The 21,662-nt window shown below is 40.7% G+C and overlaps 1 protein-coding gene across 1 annotated transcript in view; it reads right to left on the reverse strand.

The window, feature by feature from the left end:
* Window positions 1–21,662, reverse strand: part of THSD7B (thrombospondin type 1 domain containing 7B) — a 1,176,114-nt gene that overhangs the window by 1,014,945 nt on the left and 139,507 nt on the right. The window lies entirely within an intron of this gene.

Raw genomic sequence — 21,662 nt, forward strand, 5'->3', positions numbered from 1 at the left:
ACTGGGGGTGCTGAGGGGCCCACACACTTCTCCTGACCCACCCATAAACTTGACAGGTGAAGGCAGCTTTGTTCCTGGTAGAGATGGGTCATGGGAAACTAAAGTGGAAAGCTGACCTTCTGAGCCTCCCTTCACTGCCAGCCCACTAGGTGCCCACTGCTCTCATGCGGGCCTGGATCCCACCTCTGTGCTCACTCAGAACGTTAGCAGACTTGCTGATTTTCTGTCCTGACTTCTCCACCATCAGAATTTATCTATGTGTCTGAGTAATCCATGGTAACAGAAATACGAGTAAAAATGTCACCCGCATCACGTCTAAAGTTAACAAAAATATTCTTGAGGTGCAAAACCTTAACCCAAAACTTCCCCAAGAGGAAGTCTATTTGTTGATCTGAAAATAACCAATCCCCGTGAGAAATGCCTCTCATTTTATATCCACCTCCACCTCCCACCATACACACAGGCACGAAGAATGACCATGGAGACTAGAGAAGTCAAAAACAGCTCTCTGTATGGATAAACAACAAGCACAGAGAACTAGATTCAATATCCTGTGATAAACTGTAATGGAAAAGAATATTAAAAAAACAATGTATATGTAGGTATGACTGAATCACTTTGCTGTATAGCAGTAATGAACACAGCATTGTAAATCAACTATACTTCAATAAAAACATTTTTTAATTTTGAACTGAATGGAAACTGAAAAAGAAAAAGAAATATGTAGCATAATAAAAATATTGACTGCCACATAAATAAATAAATAAATATTTTAAAATATCCCTCTCTGAGGGTCAAGTATGTTGACCTTGGCCTTAACCTGACCTCTAACAGGGGACCCAAGTGCCCACCACACCTCACACACACAGGAAAAGGGAGATTTCAGCTCTTCTTGGCAAACACTCTGGATCTTCCTGCTACCTTTTCTCATCTCTCACATCTGTCTCACTTGTGACATTTGACACCCTCTTGGATGTAATATGTTCTTCCTCCCTCCAATTTTCTTAGCTCTTTGTGACCACCTTACTTCTCAATCCCTGGCTCTGAGGAACTGTCCCAGCATGAACTCCCCACCTGACATCCCACGTGACTGGCCAAGGCCTGGAAAGTAAGGCTCACAGTATAACCGAGAAAAAGGAGTATATCAAGCAGACACATAATCCAATACGGGAGACATGGTTAGATCTGAGAGTCTTTCACATGACACCAACACCAAAAGCCATGGTAGGATTTTGAGTTTAAAAATTTTGGCTTTGGAGTCAGAAGGTCTGAGTTCAAATGATGACTTACTACGTAACAGGTGCAAAAGTATGATAGGCAAGTTACTAACCTCCTTACTCCTTACTTCCTCAACCGTGACACGTGACAATACCCCCTTCATGCTAGGATTAAAAGTGGGATAAAACATAAAAGGCATTTAGTATAGTGTCTTCCCCATAGTTAGTGACTAGTTAATGATAGCAATAATTACCAGTATTATTACCTTATCAATACATTTATCATTATCATTATTACCCACTGAATTATCAGGACTTCTTGAAAACTGATTAGAGTTAGCAATCTAAAGAGATGGAAGAAAGCCAAGATCTGTGTCCCTGTAAGAATAAAATCTGCCCTCTTGACTCAGGAGCCCCCCAGCTGCCAGGCCACAGTTGCTACCCAGAGAAATGATTAGACTTAAGTGACTATTTATTTTGCCACTTTTTTCCTGTTCTCCTCTTTTTTTTTTTTTTTTTTTTTAGAAATTCACATTCTTTTATTTATTTATTTATTTATTTATTTATTTATTTATGACTGTGTTGAGTCTTCGTTTCTGTGCGAGGGCTTTCTCTAGTTGCGGCAAGTGGGGACCACTCTTCATCGCGGTGCGCGGGCCTCTCACCATCGCGGCCTCTCTTGTTGCGGAGCACAGGCTCCAGATGCGCAGGCTCAGTAGTTGTGGCTCACGGGCCCAGTTGCTCCGTGGCATGTGGGAACTTCCCAGACCAGGGCTGGAACCCGTGTTCCCTGCATTGGCAGGCAGATTCTCAACCACTGCGCCACCAGGGAAGCCCCCTGTTCTCCTCTTAAATGCTTCTGGAAATAGATGTTTATTTAATCAGCCAGCCAAGGGAAATTTCCCTTTATAACTCTCATGGAACTAAGGAATATAAAGAATGTGATCATTTACAAAACCAGGAGAAATGGCTCATTTTCCTGTAATTTTCACCACATGCTTAAGGCGATAGTTTCATGAACACAGCAAAGAGGATAAACAGAAGGACGATTCGCTATTTTCTCAAACAGGTTTTTGCACTGACATTTTGCAACAAGATAGAAATTATTTCTCAAGGAAAAAAAATTCTCATCTTCACACACAAAAAAAAGAAAGAAAACCTCCACAAAAGTGACATTTTTCTTCCCTAGAAAATGTCTTTGTTTTTTTGAGACCTGCCTTTCACCTCTGCAGTCAGCTCCAGGTGTCAATAGAAAATGCTTTGGTGTCTCTACCTCCTGCAAACCATGAATCATTTCCAATCCCCGCAGAAATGAGAATTAACATCCTGAGTTGATGAGCTTGGCATTCATCTACAAAAACCAGGCCTCACATTCAAATATAAATATTTCTGGACAAAAAACAAGGCTTAGAAAGAAGAATCCCAAACTTCTCACGTGCTATTCCTCTCCACGCCTCTTCCTCAACCTTTAAAAACATGCGCACACACAATTTAAGACCTTTTGTACTGGTTCAAAAAGCTACTGGCATCATAGAAAACACCAAACAAAGTAATTTGCTCCAACAAAGCCCTTCAAATGACTAGCTAGAGCAATTCACAACTGTACCTTTTGTCCCTCTGTTTTAATAGCCATGGCAGAGGTGTGTAGGGGCCATAAGTAATTACTTGAGGGATGAGCGCCACTGGAGAGATAAAGCAAGGGTCATTCCAAATACAGATTTCACACCACTTCAATGACATCCGTAGCCTCCAAATGAAAATGAATCTTCTTTGGCCTTTATGGCCAGTTAGTGGGCCTCCCATTCTTCGTGTGGTGTGGAGGACACCCATATTTTTCCAACTTAGTGAGTGTGAATGAGGCACAAACCATGATAAAGACAAACACTCTCAAAATATATACTTACCAAGCCTGGACTCCTACTGCAGGGATTGATTACAGGGATAAGCTGCCCAGGTTTGCTCCCCAATAGCATTTAAAACTACAAAATGGCTAGCACCTTTCACTGCCTTCTTCATGGACAGCTTACCAAGAAGGCCAGTGGCTAACTGGCCTCGAGGACTCCCCTTGTCTTGCCCCTTAAAGTACTTAGTGATATTTTCAGGGAAGCCTGTGCCTTTCTTCTGTGAGCCAGGCCAATCCTGGCAGAAGGATGGTTACTGGAGAAATCAACATGAGCATATTTTTTCATAAGCTGGTCAATTACATATTCTTACTGTTAATCTCACCTTGTGTCAAGCAACTGATTCATCTAAAACTAGGACTGTCAGATAAAAGACAGCACACACCCAGTTAAATTTGAATCTCAGATAAAACAAATATTTAGTATAAGAAGACCCATTTGCAGTACATTTATACTTAAAAATATTTGATTATCTGAAACTCAAACTTAACTGGGTACCCTGTATTTTTACTTGCTAAATTTGGCAATCCTACTTGGAATCCTCTTGTAGCAGACTACATTATTGTTCAAAGATATTCATGCTTCATCTTCAATGTGGGAGTTTAAATTCTCACTCCATCAAAATTTATCTATCTTAACCATGTAACTTGCTTCGGCTTCATGGTGGGTAGAGTGTGCTTCTTGGGTTTGGCTATGTAAATTACCCTGACGAATGAGATGTTAGCAGATGTGACACAAGCACAGGCTTGAACTGGGTTTGTGTAGTTGGGCTTGATTTCTTGTACTTCGCCCATTACCATGTGCCAGTGAGCAGTTCAGGCCCCAAAACACATGTGGAACAGCCCTGAGCCCAGGCATCTTTGAGGAGTGAAGCACCATCAAATTCAGTGCTTGATGCAGAGCTACTCAGCCAAGCCCAGCCTAGATCAGCCAACTCCTAGCCAACCTGTAGTGTTGTTTCAGACACTGAATTTGGGGGTTGTTTGTTATGCAGCAGTAATGTAGCATTTGCTAACTATGACACTACTAAAATTGGTTTTAAACATAGGAAAAAAGTCTTTGTTTCTTTAAACAACTTCTTAAAATAGCCAAAGCTCCCCTTCGGTCTTCAATTGCTCTAGGTGCGGTAATCACAAAACGTTAAAGGATCTCTGCCAGGGCCCCTCTGGCAAAACACTGTGCCAAGGGTCAGAACAAGTAGGTTAAAATCCCACCTCTGTTATTTGCAAACTGTCTAACTGTGGGTAAAGAGATGAATCTCTGAGTATGTTAGCCTATCGGTGATATGGGGATAATTTCTATCCACCTGCTCACTAAAGTTAAAGTGAGTAACCAATGAGCCGACGTGCCAAAAGTGCTTTGGTAAACTGTAAAATTCTGAATGAGTATGTATGAAGCATTTAGAAACATGTCTTGCATAGAGTAAGTGCTGTATGTGTGCCTTTGCTAAATAAACAAGTCTGTACATACAGAACTGCATAGCTATCTCCATCAGAACAATCTTATCTACTCAACATTTTTAAGCACATGCACTGTGCTAAGCATGGTAGATGATTATAGAGTAAGGAGAGTGTTAAGGGAACTGAGAGGAAGGTTTCCTAAACCAGACGGGAAGGTCAGGAAAAGCTTCACAGAAGAAGAAAAAGATGTGGGATATTATTATTACATGCCACATTAAGTTACAGTGATCTTTCTCACTCACATGGACAGATGCCGGCTGCACAAACGATGTCAGGGAATTTCCTTCATAGGTTCTGAGACGTGGTCATTTAGACAGTGACAGCAACAGCCCCTTCCTCGTCCCACTGTAGACAGTTATATTTTCCCAGCGTAAATATAAATGGGTGGTATGGAGAAGAGGAAAGGAGAGAGAAAAAGCCACAAAAGTCCGTCGGAAACTCTATAAATCAGCCTGACTGAAGCTGTCATTTTCAAGAAGGCTGGATTAACTTGTTTTGTTTGGCTTCGTTTTTGGTGGCATGAAACCCATTTTTCATGCAAAGGATGTGAACTTTTCAATTTTCAATTTATATTGTCTTTGATAAAGTTAAATGCAGGCTTTTATCTACCAAGGAAAAGAATCATTAATAAATTTTTCAGTCAAAATCTATTTATACAGCTATTGTCATTTTAAGCAGGGCTCCAGGCTTCATTACAGATACCAGAACTGCATTTCAAGGTGTGACCCAAGATATGTGAAATTCAAACATGTGGAAATTCAAGAACGACTAACATCACTAATGGCCTTAATGAAGACAGAATATCAAAAAAAAAGGGAAGGAAGGAAGGGATTTTTTTTTTTTTTGCCAATTTTAAATACAGTTTTATTTAAGACATTGCATTTTCCACTTACTATACAGTGCTTATAAAGTGCAATGTTATTTCCTTTCCCTGTGCACACATTCCATGTTCAAGTATCAAGAATGCCCAGTTTACTACAGCAGCTCAACTTTCAAACTGTCATGGAATTTGCTACAAATTTGGGTCCCTCAATGTTTTGTGGAACAATGCTATATCTATGCTAGGATGGCTTAATCAACCTCTTCAACGGTGGGCTCAGAGGAGGCACCACCAGATGGAGGAGCTCCACCACGAGGCAAGCCCCCGGGCACTCCTCCTGGCATGCCTCCTGCGCTCTGGTACAGCTTGGGAATGATGGGGTTGCAGACTTTTTCCAGCTCCTTCTGCTGATGTTCAAATTCTTCCTTCTCTGCAGTCTGGTTCTTACCAAGCCAGTTGATTATTTCATTACACTTATCAAGAATCTTCTGTGTGTCCTCATCATTAATCTTGCCTATTATTTGATAATAGTTGTACAGAAAAATCAATAAACATTTATTGAGAACCTATATACATTTAATGCTGGACACTTAAATCTAAATAAATTATGTTTCTCACTTAAATAATAAAATATGTTAATTAAATGTTTCCTCCTTAAGGAGTTCATAGTCCCATGCAGGAAACAGACAGGCAGATGGACAATTAAGATACAGTAACACAAACTTGATAGAAACAGGGAAATTATGATACAGTAAGAATAATAGGCTATGGAGGCACAGAGGACAGAGTAGTATAGAACTTTACAGAAGGATTTTACGGAGAACATTCAATCAGGTACAATACTGGGATCTTATGGAGAAAGCTTTTAGTGATTCAGCTAGTAACATTATACCCTTCCCTTCCTAACAGAACCCTCCTCTGTTTAGGTATCAAGCAGATTTCTGAGAAGACAGCTCTAGACCAAGGGAACGAGTCAAGTTTGTTCTGACCAGTCACGGCCATCCCATTTCCCTTTGCCTGTGACTGTTTAGGAGTAACCATGTGACCCGTTTCTAGACAATCAGCCATAAGACGAAACTTACTGGGCAGCTTCTGGGAAAATTCCTACCTGATTCATAAAATAGAAGAGGGTTCAAGAAAAAAAAGCCCTTGATCCACCACTTCTGTCTTTCTGCATCGGCATGTTGTCCTGTCTACATAACATCATACATCTTTTCTTTCCTAACAGAACCTAACCTGGTGGTTATAGCTGCTGCAACTCACATAACCATAAAAAGGAGACATCACTAGGTCTCCGAGGTTGGCAGAGGGAAAAGATGAGGACAAAAGATCGTCAAACCGCAGAGCCAATCTTGGAACCACCATCTCTAAACTTCCTGTTAAGTGAGATGAAAAGTTCCCTCTATCAGCATCCTGTTGCTTGTAGTTGAAAAATTCAAACTCAGAGTGCAGAGATGAATGAGACCCTGTCCCTGACATCATAGACTCACTGTCTAGTCAAGGAGCTTACAGTCTAGGGACATTTGGTCTGGGTCTTGAGGTATGAGTAGGAACTTATCAGACAGACTAATAGGGGATGAGGCATGGCAATCCAGGGAAATGCACAGAGCAGAAAAGATAAATAGATGGCAGATCATGAAGGGCTCAGGCCATACTAGGTGTTCAGGCTTTATCTTCCAGGCAATAAAAGGCCAGGATTTAAGCAGAGGTTAATTTAATAGAACTCACTCTGCCTGTAGTGTAAAAGCTGGATGGGAAAGAAGGAAGGCCAGAGAAAAGACACCAGTTAGTAGGCTGCCTAGTGGGGGTGAATTTAACACCTCCCTTGCCCAGGCCTTTTTGCTTTGCGGTGAGATAAAGCTTAACTTTCCACAAAGGTTAACCCAACTTCCTCTGACTTGGCCTGTCACTTTTCCTGCACTCAGTGATCCTCCACTGATATTAAGCAGTATTTGTCATTTAAATTCTTCTCTCAGAAAATAATTTACTTGGCTTTAGCATCAAGATCAGAACTCTAAGAAATTTGCCCTGCTTGGATGAATGACATAAACAAACAAACAAAAAAAATCAAAACCAACCAAAAAACAAAAAATAGGAGCAATTCAAGGCTGAACTCTGTTTCTCCAGGGAAGCAAGGAAGCTTAGCAAAAAGAACACAGAACACGGACACAAAATCCAGAAGCTCTGCTGCTTATGAGCTTTGCAACTTAGATAAGCCATTGATGTCTCTCATCATCATTAGCTGCCCTGCCTGTGTAACTTAAAGGTTAGATAAGATAATCCTCCAGCATTTGAAAATTTCAGATTCTATGATTCTAAGATGGGAATACTAATATTCATGAAAGCCTACTCTAGGTCATGTACTCTACTAAGTCGTTTACACATTTTATTTCATTTGATCCTACTACCAACCCTATGTGTGCTATTATACCCATTGTTCAGATGAACAAACTGAAACCCACTGATACTGATGATTTATCACAACAAGAAGTAGCAGAACCAAGATCAGAACCCAGGCCCAACTGACCTCAAAACCAATGTCTGTGTTTTTAGTAACTTTTCTTCCACGATATTCTAAACGTACATGATTAGTGTAGAAATTTTGGAAATACACAATCAATGTAAAGAATCATACTGTGTTGTCTTAAATCTGTAATGAGAATTGTGAGATTATGCTGGTTTTTATTTTCCTCTTTATGTCTACACATAAAAACATTTCATATTTTCTTCTTTTTTACTGTATGCAAATATTCTTTCATAGTTGACATCTAACACTTCATACAGCTTTGAACCATGTTTTGTTTACTAAATATCCTTCTGAGCATTTTCTCTGTTATTAAAATTCTTCATAAATATTTTGTGGCTGTACCACATTTTTTAAACTACTTCCCTATTACTAGATATTTAGGATAGATTTTCATGGGGTTTCTTTTTTAATATAAATAACACTTTGTCAAACATCTTTTGGATTGATTTTGAGAAAATGATTTGCAAAATTTATATTTTCCACGGTCCTGTTATATATTGTCAATATGCTTTGCCATTTTAAAAAGTTTAAGCAATTCACCCTCACAAGCACTCTATCAAAGTGTCTACTGCATGCAGTCCTCCTGACATTTTTTAAATCTTTAACCATTATAGTCAAAAGTATCTTCTATTATCTTTGATTCTTAAAGAGGTTGACCATGTTTTCTGTGCTTATTATTTTGATTACCTCTCTGATGAATGGGCTGTCCACATTTTTATTAAGATCTCAGTGTTTTACTTATCAGTGGGCTCCTTATACATCAGCATCTTCAACCTATTGTCTGTCGTGTACGTCACCTGTACACCCAACGTAAGAATTTCTTGTTCTGCTTTTCCCACTGGTTCTATAGATCATAAATGTAATGGTGTGAACCAGACAAGCAGGAGGCTGTGGCCTGAAAAATCGACACAAAAGATTTTTTAAAATTTAGTTAATCTGTCAAGGTCACTCCATTGGCCTGCACTACGTTGACCAGAGGCTGTGATGCAGGTGATTAAGTTTGAAGGTTAAGGATTCCAGGAATCTCCTTGGCCCTGAGATGATCACACTGCCTGTGGGAGCTGATGATTCCAAGCAGTTTGCCAGCAAGAGGTTGACCACCTTCACAGCAGAGCCCTGACTATCTAGGTCACTGCTTTCTGTCCCTACAGACTGGCCACAGCTGATGTGATGACAGGTATTTCTCTCCATTCCATTTATGCAATAAAGTTCATTGACTTGCTCTCCTGTTTCTGTGAACCTTAACATTTTTCTTAATATCAGTGAGATATGACCTGAATGCCATTCGTTCTTTCATCCATTCATTCTTTCATCCATTCATTCAAACAAATATTCATTGAACATCTGTTATTTGCCAGGAACTGTGATTGACAATGAAGATAAAATACTAAGCAAAAACAAACACAATCCCTAACCTTGTGGATTCTAGTGAGAAGAAATGACATTAACCACATAATTAAGCAAATAAAGGTGGCTGGAGCAGTGTCCTGGTGAAGCATAGAAGACATGGTTGAAGAGGTAAACCTGAGTGGACCAAACACAGCCTTGAACAAAAAGAAGCCACTGACTGTGGTAACCACATTTGGGCTTTGGAAAGGTCACTCTGCTTGTTGGATGGGGTAAAATGTGGGGTTGGGTGAAATTAACATTTCAGGGAGGCACAGGAGAACATTTGGAGCCTAAATCATGGTCTCAGAGAAGCGATGAGAGTAGCTTGTACTACAGTAGACATAAAGATGGAGTTTCTTCATTTGCTCTTTGCTTCCTTCTATTCATCTGTTTTGTTGGACCAGGTCCCAAACACCATAATAGTACCACTGAGTAGGGAAAATGCGCTAAGGGGAGGATAGGGATCTCCTATAAATACTATTTTAGCTATCACCTGAAGGACAAAACTGAATCTCAAGTGCCCTTTTTCCAGAGTGAACCTGGTGTTAAGAAGCCAGCTAGTCAATATATTAAGCCAATGAACTCCCACTCCATGTGGTGTTTTCTGACACCAAATACACCATCCCAACACCAAACAGTTCTCCAATTCTCTGACTCCAACTGGTTGTCCTACAGTTCATTTCTGACAGTAACTACCCAGAGTTGGTGCAGACCCCTCAAGTTGAGGGTTCAGTCCCACAAGACTTGCCTCTCTCCAGATACCATTTGCAAGTCTCAGGTTTCCAGGCTACTTGCACTTCTGTCCAACTTGGCTACAAATTCAGGGCTTTTCACCACTCCTCCCTCAGACTTAATAATTTGCTAGAACAAGTCACATAGTATAAGGTGCTATCCTTATTACTACAGTTTATTATAAAGGCTACAAATGAAAGCTAGATGAAGACGTACATGGTTTGAGGTCCAAAAGGGTCCTGAACACAGGAGCTTCCGTCCACATGGAGTTGCGGTGCACCATCCTCCTGGTCAGTGAGTATGTTCACCAACTTGGAGGATCCCCAAACTCCATTGTTTAGGAGCTTTCATTTTGTAGGTACAATTTATTAAAATATTGGTTAATGGTGATGGAACTCAATCTCAGGCCCCTCCCCGTCTCTGGACTTGGAATAAAGTAGGAGCTGAAGATTCTGACCCTCTAATCACATGGTTGGTTTTTCTGGTGACCAGCCCCCATCCTGGAACTATTTTAGCTCACCTTTCACTTGAGTCATCTTGTTGGCCTATGATAGACATTCTTATCCAGGAAATTCCAAGGGTTTTAAGGAGCTCTGTGCCAGGAACCAGTGACAAAGACCAAGTATTTATTTTTTTATTATACCACACACTTATTTTCCCAGTACATTTTATAGCTACTTTTTTTTTTTTAATTTTTATTTGTTTATTTATTTATTTATTTATTTTTTTATTTTTGGCTATGCTGGGTCTTCGGTTCGTGCGAGGGCTTTCTCTAGTTGCGGCAAGTGGGGGCCACTCTTCATCGCGGTGCGGGGACCGCTCTTCATCGCGGTGCGCGGGCCTTTCACTATCGCGGCCCCTCCTGTTGCAGGGCACAGGCTCCAGACGCGCAGGCTCAGCAGTTGTGGCTCACAGGCCCAGCCGCTCCGCGGCATGTGGGATCTTCCCAGACCAGGGCTCGAACCCGTGTCCCCTGCATTAGCAGGCAGATTCTCAACCACTGCGCCACCAGGGAAGCCCTCCCAGTACATTTTAATCCCTTCTTATTTGTAAGGCAAAACATTAAAAGCAAGTCTTTCTTCCAGACAGAAAAGTAACATCATATTGGGAATTCATACAATCATTCTAACATCTATTTGGGGTCTTTTAAAATGAATTAATTTTAAAAAAGGTAATTGTGAAGTACCTACTGTGTGACAGATACTGTTCCAGGAGCCGAGAATATAGCAATGGCAAAGATGGACAAGACTTACACCCCAAGAGAATTTATACTCTACTGGGAAGATGGACATATGAACATATGTACAATGAACAAATACATTTCTATTCATATTTATAATCTCAGGTAGTGGTTAGTGCTGTGAAGAACATAGGTAGGACAACTGGATATAAGAGGACAGTGGGGAACTATTTTAGATAGAGCAGGGGTCAGAGGAAGTCTTTCTGAGGAGGAGGAGACTTTTGGCTGAACCTTAAACCTTGAGAGGGAGGAAGCCACACAAAGACTTTGGGAAAGAGAGTTTTAAAAAAGAGGAAGAGAAAGTGCAAGAGATTTGTATTTGTCAGGTTGTGGTTATAGCTATAGCAAACGGCCCCCAAATCTCAATGACATAACACTATAAAAGTGTATTTCTCACTGAGACTACAGCACAGTCCAATACAGGCCTCAAGGGAGACGGAGGATGTGCACTGCCCCACAAAATCACTGAAGCGCAGACTCCTTCCCAAGTGTGGATTCACCATCTGATAAGGCCTCATCCTCCTCTGCATTCAAGTAGTAGATGGAGAAAGACAACACAAAGTTGCATGTGAATGGTTTTATGGCCCAGAACCAGAAAGGTTCAGCCCACATTCTACTGTGGGCTACTGTCTACAACTCAGACACCCACCTGTCAGGAGGTAAGGGAATGCGTGTGTCTAGGAATAAGAGGGAAATGATTTAGTCAACAACTAGCCAGTGTTTGCCACAGGCCCTGAGATGGAAGTAATCTTGGTGTTTGCACAGGTCATGAAAAGAGGAGGGATTTTATTCTAATTGTCAATAGGGTGCTGACTATATATGATTTCCATCTGGAAAAAAATCACTCTGGCTGCTGCGTAGAGAATAGATCGGAAAGGGGTACATAATGGAAGCAAGATACTTGCTTTAAGTGTTTGCACTGGTTCCAGGGAAAGCACTGCACGAAGGCTTTAACTCAGAGATGGTGAGAAGTGGTCAGACTCAGGATGTTTTGAAGGCACCGCTGACAAAATTACTTATAGATTGAATGTGGGGTTTGAAGAAATCGAGGACAGCTCTTTTGAGTCTGAGCCCAGAAGAAGATGTGAAATTTCCTCTGATGGGAAAGTCTAGGAGAGAAGCAGTTTCAGTGGAGTAGGAAAGTCAAGAGTCCATGTTGGCCAGGGCAGATGTGAAGAGGGTAGGGACATCCAAGAGCTGCTGTCCCAGGAGAGAGTTGAATATGTGAATTGGGCGCTTAGGAGAGAAGTCAATGCGTTTGGGAGTCACTGAGATACAATCATTATTTAAAGCCATGGAACTGGATGGGTGTATTGTGTCAGGAGGGTAGACAGAGTATGTGGGGTAAAAAAGGTCAAAGGCTGATGGATTTGGGGAAGGAAATATGAGGACGGCAACCATTATTTTCAATGAAGAATAAGATATTTATCATCTGAGAGAGAGGCTTGTAGAAATGGGGCAGGAAGTGTATGTAGAGAAAAGTGTAAAAATCATACACTAAGAAAAGGGGTTGCACCAGGGAAGTGTGGCAGACTGTCTGGCAGAGCCTGGTGCCCATGTGAAATTTGTGTCTATGAAGTGAGACCAGTCTACCCTGTTTGGAGATGTTCTCCAGCACTGCTCAGCCACTTGGGTGCAGGCACAGAGTAGGAGGGTATGGATTTCACTAGGCCAGGGTTTAATCAGATTAGTTTAAAGGGGGCAGCAGGCAAAGAAGGATGGGTGCTGTGTAATTAGGAATTTGGCCCATCAAAAGAGAGGTCAGCCTTTGTTCTGACCTCTGAGAGCTAAACTCCAAACCCTTGGAATTTCCTCAATGATAGGAATGTCTTTTGTTATTCATGGTGGGCCCCTCAGACCACACCTAAGAGTTTATGGAAAGAAGATAGCTTAGGGTGGGACTGGTCACACCTGATCAGATTGGACAGGGGACTGGCCATTGCAGAAAAACCAAGTGTGTGTTTACAAAGCAGGGGCTTTGTGTCATATGCTATCAGATGACCTTGAGGCAGACTTTAACCACCTGGGCAGTCAATCAGTCAATCATTTCTACATAATAAAGCTCCAACAAAAACTCTAAACTCCAAAGCTTTGATGAGCTTACTGAGTTGGCAATACTCCATGGGTATTATCACATATCAATGCCAGAGCTCTGTGTTTGGAACCCTACCAGACTCTGCCCAATGAGTTTCTTCCTCCAGCTGATTTTATGATCCTTTCCTTGTAATAAACATAACTATGAGCATAATAGCTTTCAGTGAGTTCTGTGAGTCTGTCCAGCAAATTTTCAAACCTGAGGGGCATTGGAGACCCCTCTGTTACAGGTTGAATTGTGTCCCCCCAAATTCATATGTTGAAATCCTAACTCTCAGGACCTCAGAACGTGACCTTATTTAGAAATTGGGTCATTGAAGATGTAATTAGTGAATTTAAGGTAAAACCATACTGGAATAGGGTAGGCCTCTAATCCAATATGACTGGTGCCCTTATAATGAGGAGAAATTTGGACACAGACACACACACAGGCAGAATGTCATATGAAGATAAAGGCAGAGATTGGAGTGATGCTTCTGCAAGCCAAGGAATGTCAAAGATGGCCAGCAAAACACTAGAACCCAGGATAGAGGCATGGAACAGATTCTCCCTCACAGCGCTTACAAAGATTCAATCCTCCCAACACCTTGATCTTGGACTTCTAGCCTCCAGGACTGTGAGACAATAAATATATGCTGTTTAAGCGACCCAGTCTGTGGTATTTTGTGACAGCAGCTCTAAGAAACATCCCCAAGTTGGTGACAGAAGTTTTGGGCAGACTTGGCAGTCCAGAGCATGAGGCTCTTAATGTCACAATTTGGCTGACTCCAGGGAGGTGTCTAGCTAGGCTAGATACAGAAAGATGTGATGACATGTGGAAACATGGATGGTGAGAAAATAGTAAGGACAACAGATTGAAGGTCTCAGTGTGGTTAAAGAATTACTGTATTTGGGATATTCAAAGAGTGAGATGGAAACGTAGGGTTGGTGATCAGAGGGTAAGCTCACAATCCCAATCTTACAATAGAGATTTGGGAGGTGGTGCAGTTATTGGTAATTACAAAGTGTAGCACGAGACCAGGGGAAAGTGAGGCTGAAGTGGAGGAGAAGTCACCATCAGAGAAAAGGAACCAAGAGAACCAGTGTGGACTGATCATCTACATAGATGCTGAAGTTCCCAATAATGATGACAGGAATAGTAGGGAAGAAGGGAGAGGCTTGGCATCATATCCTTCAGTGAATAAGAGGGAACAACTCAGGTGTCCATAGGTGAAATCTAAAAGAAAGGCTATTGGGTCTGACGACAGGCTTTCGTGGAACCTGAGCAATGACTGAAGGAGGACTAAAAATGGCTTGAAAATGTCAATGAGAAGGGATCAAGAATGATACCCACCCACCTCCAAGTCTTAGTACAAGGGAGGTCCTGCCTTGTACTGCATTATGAATTTATTCATAATTCATATACCTGTAGATTAGGGATCTGATACTCAGAGTATATACTGAGCATATACCCTGAGCATATACCCTCTAACCCTGCAGATTAGAGATAACCAAAGTGGTATTTTCAAAAAGTCCCTGTCTGTCCTAAGCATAAAAGTTATGTGGGGACTCCAGACATTCAAGACATGAAATAGAGAAAAAACAGCACACCTTACATAGCTAGAAAGTTGAAGAGCTTGGATTTGAACTCTGTTCTCTGTGGCTCCAGATATAACACCTTTACAAACAGAAACAACTGCTGCCCTTCCTTGGAAGAATTATACTTCCCCATCTCACTGACATCAGGCTTTGGTCAAAAAGATGTGAGCAGAATTAATGTGCATCACTTCCCTGCAGAAGTTTTAGGTCCAGTGTGCCATCATGGTGTTCTCTTTTCCCTCTGCCGTAAGACCAGCAATGTTCTAGAGGAAGGCAGCTCCATCAGTCTAGGTCCCAGAGGAGGACCATCTGGAGCAGAGGCTCAGATAATTGCAAATGACATCTAGCATGAATGCAAAAGTACAATAAATGTTGGTTGTTGAAAACCACAGAGACCTTGGAGTCGCTTGTTATGGCTGCATAGCCTATCCTATCCTAACTGATACAGGCAGGAATCCAGGATTACCTGAGGTTCCAAGTTTGGGTACCTAGTTAGGTGGAAATCCCACTCACTAAGCCCGCAAATACAGGAGGAGAAAGCAATTTTCCCAAAAATGCTGTTTCTCCACCATCCTGGGCTTCCTGATAACTGTTTGCAACTTTTCCCCACAGCTTAGTCATTCTGGAAATGAACTTTGCAGTAGTAACTCTCCACATTGGAAGTAGCCCTCAAATGGTACCCCTGACATTCTACCCCAGTAGCAATCTCCCTCCAGCTTTACTGGGGATGCTGGGGTGGGGGAGGGGATGGTAGGGGCATCTGTACATGCCCAGAGGTCACAGGAAAATGTCTTACTGCTCTCCAGAAAAATTTTCACAATGTTGACACAACAAAAAGGGACTTTCTAGCAGCTAGACAACACAATAAGTATATTCCCATGGTCTGGAACAAGTCATTTTAAGACACACATTGTTTAGACTACAAGCTCCTGACAACTTCGCTTGTTTCTATTACACTTTACTAGGTTATTCCTGCTCAAACAGGCAGAAAAATAATGGGAACAGAACAAAGCCTCATTTCACCTAGAGTTATATCCTCCTTCAGTTTTTCCCAGCAACCATTTTCTTGTATCCTATGGCAAGAGTTTACTGAGATAACAGTCCAGAAGGTAGAACCCTCACGCGTGCATTTGTAACATCACCCCACATCCTTTCCTGAGTGTGACTGATAGTGGCTCCTTCATTAAACTTATCTCCAGAACACAGGGAGGATGCACCTGTTAGTCACTAGCCTATTTGTTCAGTTCTTGCTCCTATCAGCCTTCCTTTATTTTGTTTCTTTATCAAAGGCCTGTTGGAGGAGTTGAACATCCAAGCCCAACGTGCAGCTGAGAACGCTAAGTTATCCTTCCCTCTTTCAGATGGAGCTGCCAGGCTGCGGCAGGAGGCTGAGGGGAAGGACCCGCTCTCAGAGTTCAGAGCCTCCTCAGGAGTAAACCCCAAGATGAGCTCTGTTCAGACTTTTACCGTCACTGCCCTGTTTGACAGTAATGGTCCCTTAAGTGCTCCCAGTCTCCTGTCACACCCCATCCAACTGATCCAGCATCCACCATGCAGTAAGAGAGAGCTTTCTAAAATACAAATCAGATCACACCTCTGTCCCGCTTGGAATCCTTCTGCAGATCCCCATGAGGGAGAAAGTTAAGTACTCATTCTTTAGCACTTATACAAAGCCCCTCACTATGTCTCCTCAGGCTAATTTTCTAGATTTTTCCTTCTGCGTGCTGCTCTCTTTGCACAGACTTTAAGTCTTTCCTACCTGGAAAACTCTTTCTGTATCTTTCAAATCCAAACCCTTCTCCAGAAGCTACTCCATGCATGTGACACCCCACCTCATCCCATATTCCATCCCAACCTCAGTGGGGTAAAGGGCTGCCTCACCATGGTTCTATTACTGCACCCAGTTACAGTCTCACTACTTCTTATATGGTGTCATTTCCAACCAATTTTTATATTCACAAGAAAAAAGAACCACCTTATTCTAGCATGAGTGTAGTGTCCAACATATAAACAGGCTTCACTTCTGTTTACAAGCATTTATAGTGTGAAGTGGTAGGAATCAAAGGTAAGAAAGTCTCAGTCCTTGCTGGAGAGGAAGAGGCAGAACTGTAGGGCAAACAAGCACATTCACAAATAATTGTATTACGTAATAAATAAAACTACACCACAAGAGGTCCATATATCTTTCTTAAAGGAAAAAGGTGAATGAACCAAAGAACAGTTAGGAGGAATTGTGACCTTATCGCTGGCTTTGTTTGGAGATTAAAAATGGTTTAAGGAGATGCCTATGGGTGCCAAGTGGACAAAGTGTGGACTTGTGATGGTTAATTTCATGTGGCAATTTGACTGTGCCAGAGTGTCAAAATATTTGATCAAGCATTAATTTGGGTGTTTCCTTTGCAGTGTTTTTGGATGAGATTAACATTTAATTTTTTTTAACATCTTTACTGGCATGTAATAGCCTTACAGTGTTGTGTTAGTTTCTGCTGTATAACAAAGTGAATCACCTATATGTATACTTATATCCTTATATTCCCTCCCTCTTAGGTCTCCCTCCCCACCTCCTTATCCCACCCCTCCAGATGTTCGCAAACCACCGAGCTGATCTCCCTGTGCCATGCAGCTGCTTCCCACTAGCTATCTATTTTACATTTGGTAGTGTATATATGTCAATTCTAATCTCTTTGTCCCAGCTTACCATTCTCCCTCCCCATGTCCTCAAGTCCATTCTCTACATCTGCGTCTTTATTCCTGTCCTGCCCCTGGGTTCATCAGAACCATTTTTTTTTTTTTTTTAGATTCCATATATATGTGTTAGCATATGGTATTTGTTTTTCTCTTTCTGACTTATTTCACTCTGTATGACAGACTCTAGTTCCAGTCACCTCACTACAAATAACTCAATTTCATTTCTTTTTATGGCTGAGTAATATTCCATTGTATATATGTGCCACATCTTCTTTATCCATTCATCTGTTGATGGGCATTTAGGTTGCTTCCATGAGCTAGCTATTGTAAATAGTGCTGCAATGAACATTGTGTTACATGACTCTTTTTGAATTATGGTTTTCTCAGGGTATATGCCCAGTAGTGAGATTGCTGGGTCGTATGGTAGTTCTATTTTCAGTTTTTTAAGGAACCTCCATACTGTTCTCCACAGTGGCTGTATCAATTTACATTCCCACCAACAGTGCAAGAGGGTTCCTTTTTCTCCACACCCTCTCCAGCATTTACTGTTTGTAGATTTTTTGATGATGGCCATTCTGACCAGTGTGAGGTGATACCTCATTGTGGTTTTGATTTGCATTTCTCTAATGATTAGTGATGTTAAGCACCTTTTCATGTGGTTGTTGGCAATCTGTATATCTTCTTTGGAGAAATGTCTATTTAGGTCTTCTGCCCATTTTTTGGATTGGGTTTTCTTTTGATATTGAGCTGCATGAGCTGCTTGTATATTTTGGAGATTAATCCTTTGTCAGTTGTTTCATTTCCAAATATTTTCTCCTATTCTGTGGGTTGTCTTTTCATCTTGTTTATGGTCTCCTTTGCTATACAAAAGCTTTTAAGTTTCATTAGGCTCCATTTGTTTATTTTTGTTTTTATTTCCATTTCTCTAGGAGGTGGGTCCAAAACAATCTTGCTGTGATTTATGTCATAGAGTGTTCTGCCTATGTTTTCCTCTAAGAGTTTGATAGTGTCTGCTCTTACATTTAGATCTTTAACACATTTTGAGTTTATTTTTGTGTATGGTGTTAGGGAGTGTTCTAATTTCATTCTTTTACATGCAGCTGTCCAGTTTTCCCAGCACCACTTACTGAAGAGGCTCTCTTTTCTCCATTGTATACTCTTGCCTCCTTTATCAAAGATAAGGTGACTATACGTGCATGGGTTTATCTCTCAACTTTTTAGCCTGCTCCACTGGTCTATATTTCTGTTTTTGTGCCACTACCATACTGTCTTGATTACTGTAGCTTTGTAGTATAGTGTGATGTCCAGGAGCCTGATTCCTCTAGCTCCAGTTTTCTTTCTCAAGATTTTTTTCACTGTTCAGGGTCTTTTGTGTTTGCATACAAATTGTAAAATTTTTTGTTCTAGTTCTGTGAAAAATGCCACTGGTAGTTTGATAGGGATTGCATTGAATCTGTAGATTGCTTTGGGTAGTGTAGTCATTTTCACAATGTTGATTCTTCCAATCCAAGAACATAGTGTATCTCTCCATCTGTTTGTATCATCTTTAATTTCTTTCATCAGTGTCTTAAAGTTTTCTGCATACAGGTCTTTTGTCTCATTAGGTAGGTTTATTCCTAGGTATTTTATTCTTTTTGTTGCAATGGTAAATGAGATTGTTTCCTTAATTTCTCTTTCAGATTTTTCATCATTAGTGTATAGGAATTCAAGAGATTTCTGCGCATTAATTTTGTATCCTGCTACTCTACCAGATTCATTGATGAGCTCTAGTAGTTTTCTGGTAGCATCTTTAGGATTCTCTATGTACAGTATCATGTCATGCAAACAGTGACAGTTTTACTTCTTCTTTTCCGATTTGGATTCCTTTTATTTCTTTTTCTTCTCTGATTGCTGTGGCTAAAACTTCCAAAACTATGTTGAATAACAGTTGTGAGAGTGGGCAACCTTGTCTTGTTCCTGATCTTAGTGGAAATGGTTTCAGTTCTTCACCACTGAGAACGATGTTGGCTGTGGGTTTGTCATATATGGCCTTTATTATGTTGAGGTAGGTTCCCTCTATGCCTACTTTCTGGAGGGTTTTTATCATAAATGGGTGTTGAATTTTGTCAAAAGCTTTTTCTGCATCTACTGAGATGACCATATGGTTTTTATCCTTCAGTTTGTTAATATGGTGTATCACACTGATTGATTTGCATATAGTGAAAAATCCTTGCATTCCTGGGATAAATCCCACTTGATCATGGTGTATGATCCTTTTAATGTGCTGTGGGATTCTGTTTGCTAGTATTTTGTTGAGGATTTTTGCATCTATGTTCATCAGAGACATTGGCCTATAATTTTATTTTTTTGTGACATCTTTGTCTGGTTTTGGTATCAGGGTGAAGGTGGCCTCGTAGAATGAGTTTGGGAGTGTTCCTCCCTCTGCTATATTTTGGAAGAGTTTGAGAAGGATAGGTGTTAGCTCTTCTCTAAATGTTTGATAGAATTCGCCTTTGAAGCCATCTGGTCTGGGCGTTTGTTTCCTGGAAGATTTTTTTTTTTTTAATTAATGCTTTTATTTATTTATTTATTTATTTATTTATTTTTTTATTTATTTATTTTTGGCTGTGTTGGGTCTTCATTTCTGTGCCAGGGCTTTTTCTAGTGGTGGCGAGCGGGGGCCACTCTTCATCGCGGTGCGCGGGCCTCTCACTATTGCGGCCTCTCTTGTTGCGGAGCATGGGCTCCAGACGCACAGGCTCAGTAGTTGTGGCTCATGGGTCCAGTTGTTCCACGGCATGTGGGATCTTCCCAGACCAGGGCTCGAACCCATGTCCCCTGCATTGGCAGGCAGATTCTCAACCACTGTGCCACCAGGGAAGCCTTCTTGGAAGATTTTTAATCACAGTTACAATCTCAGTGCTTGTGATTGGTCTGTTTATATTTTCTATTTCTTCATGGTTCAGTCTTGGAAGGTTGTGCTTTTCTAAGAATGTGTCCATTTCTTCCAGATTGTCCACTTTCTTGGCATATAGTTGCTTGTAGTAGTCTCTCATGATCCTTTGTATTTCTGCAGTGTCAGTTGTTACTTCCCTTTTTCACTTCTAATTCTGTTGATTTGAGTCTTCTCCCTTTTTTTGTCCTGATGAGTCTGGCTAATGGTTTATCAATTTTGTTTATCTTCTCAAAGAACCAGTTTTTAGTTTTATTGATCTTTGCTTTTGTTTCTTTCATTTCTTTTTCATTTATTTCCGATCTGATCTTTATGACTTCTTTCCTTCTGCTAAATTTGGGGGGTTTTTGCTCTTCTTTCTCTAATTGCTTTAGGTGTAAAGTTAGGTTGTTTGAGATTTTTCTTGTTTCTTAAGGTAGGGTTGTATTGCTTTAAACTTCCCTCTGAGAACTACTTTTGCTGCATCCCATAGGTTTGGGGTCGTTGTGTTTTCACTGTCATTTGTTTCTAGGTATTTTTTGATTTCCTCTTTGATTTCTTCAGTGATCTCTTGGTTATTTAGTAGCGTATTGTTTAGCCTCCACGTGTTTGTATTTTTTACAGTTTTTTTCTGTAATTGATATCTAGTCTCATAGTGTTGTGGTCAGAAAAGATACCTGATACGATTTCAATTTTCTTAAATTTACCAAGGTTTGATTTGTGACCCAAGATATGGTCTATCCTGGAGAATATTCCATGAGCACTTGAGAAGAAAGTGTATTCTGTTGTATTTGGATGGAATGTCCTAATAAATATCAATTAAGTCCATATTCTTTAATGTGTCATTTAAAGCTTGTGTTTCCTTATTAATTTTCTGTCTGGATGATCTGTCCATTGGTGAAACTGGGGTGTTAAAGTTCCCTACTATGATGGTGTTACTGTCGATTTCCCCTTTTATGGCTGTTAGCATTTGCCTTATGTATTGAGGTGCTCCTACATTGCGTGGATATATATTTATAAAATTGTTACATCTTCTTCTTGGATTGATCCCTTGATCAATATGTAGTGCCCTTCTTTGTCTCTTGTAATAGTCTTCATTTTAAAG

The sequence above is a fragment of the Balaenoptera borealis genome (genome assembly GCF_965194805.1).
Source record: "Balaenoptera borealis genome assembly, chromosome: 6".
NCBI classification, from domain to species: domain Eukaryota; kingdom Metazoa; phylum Chordata; class Mammalia; order Artiodactyla; family Balaenopteridae; genus Balaenoptera; species Balaenoptera borealis.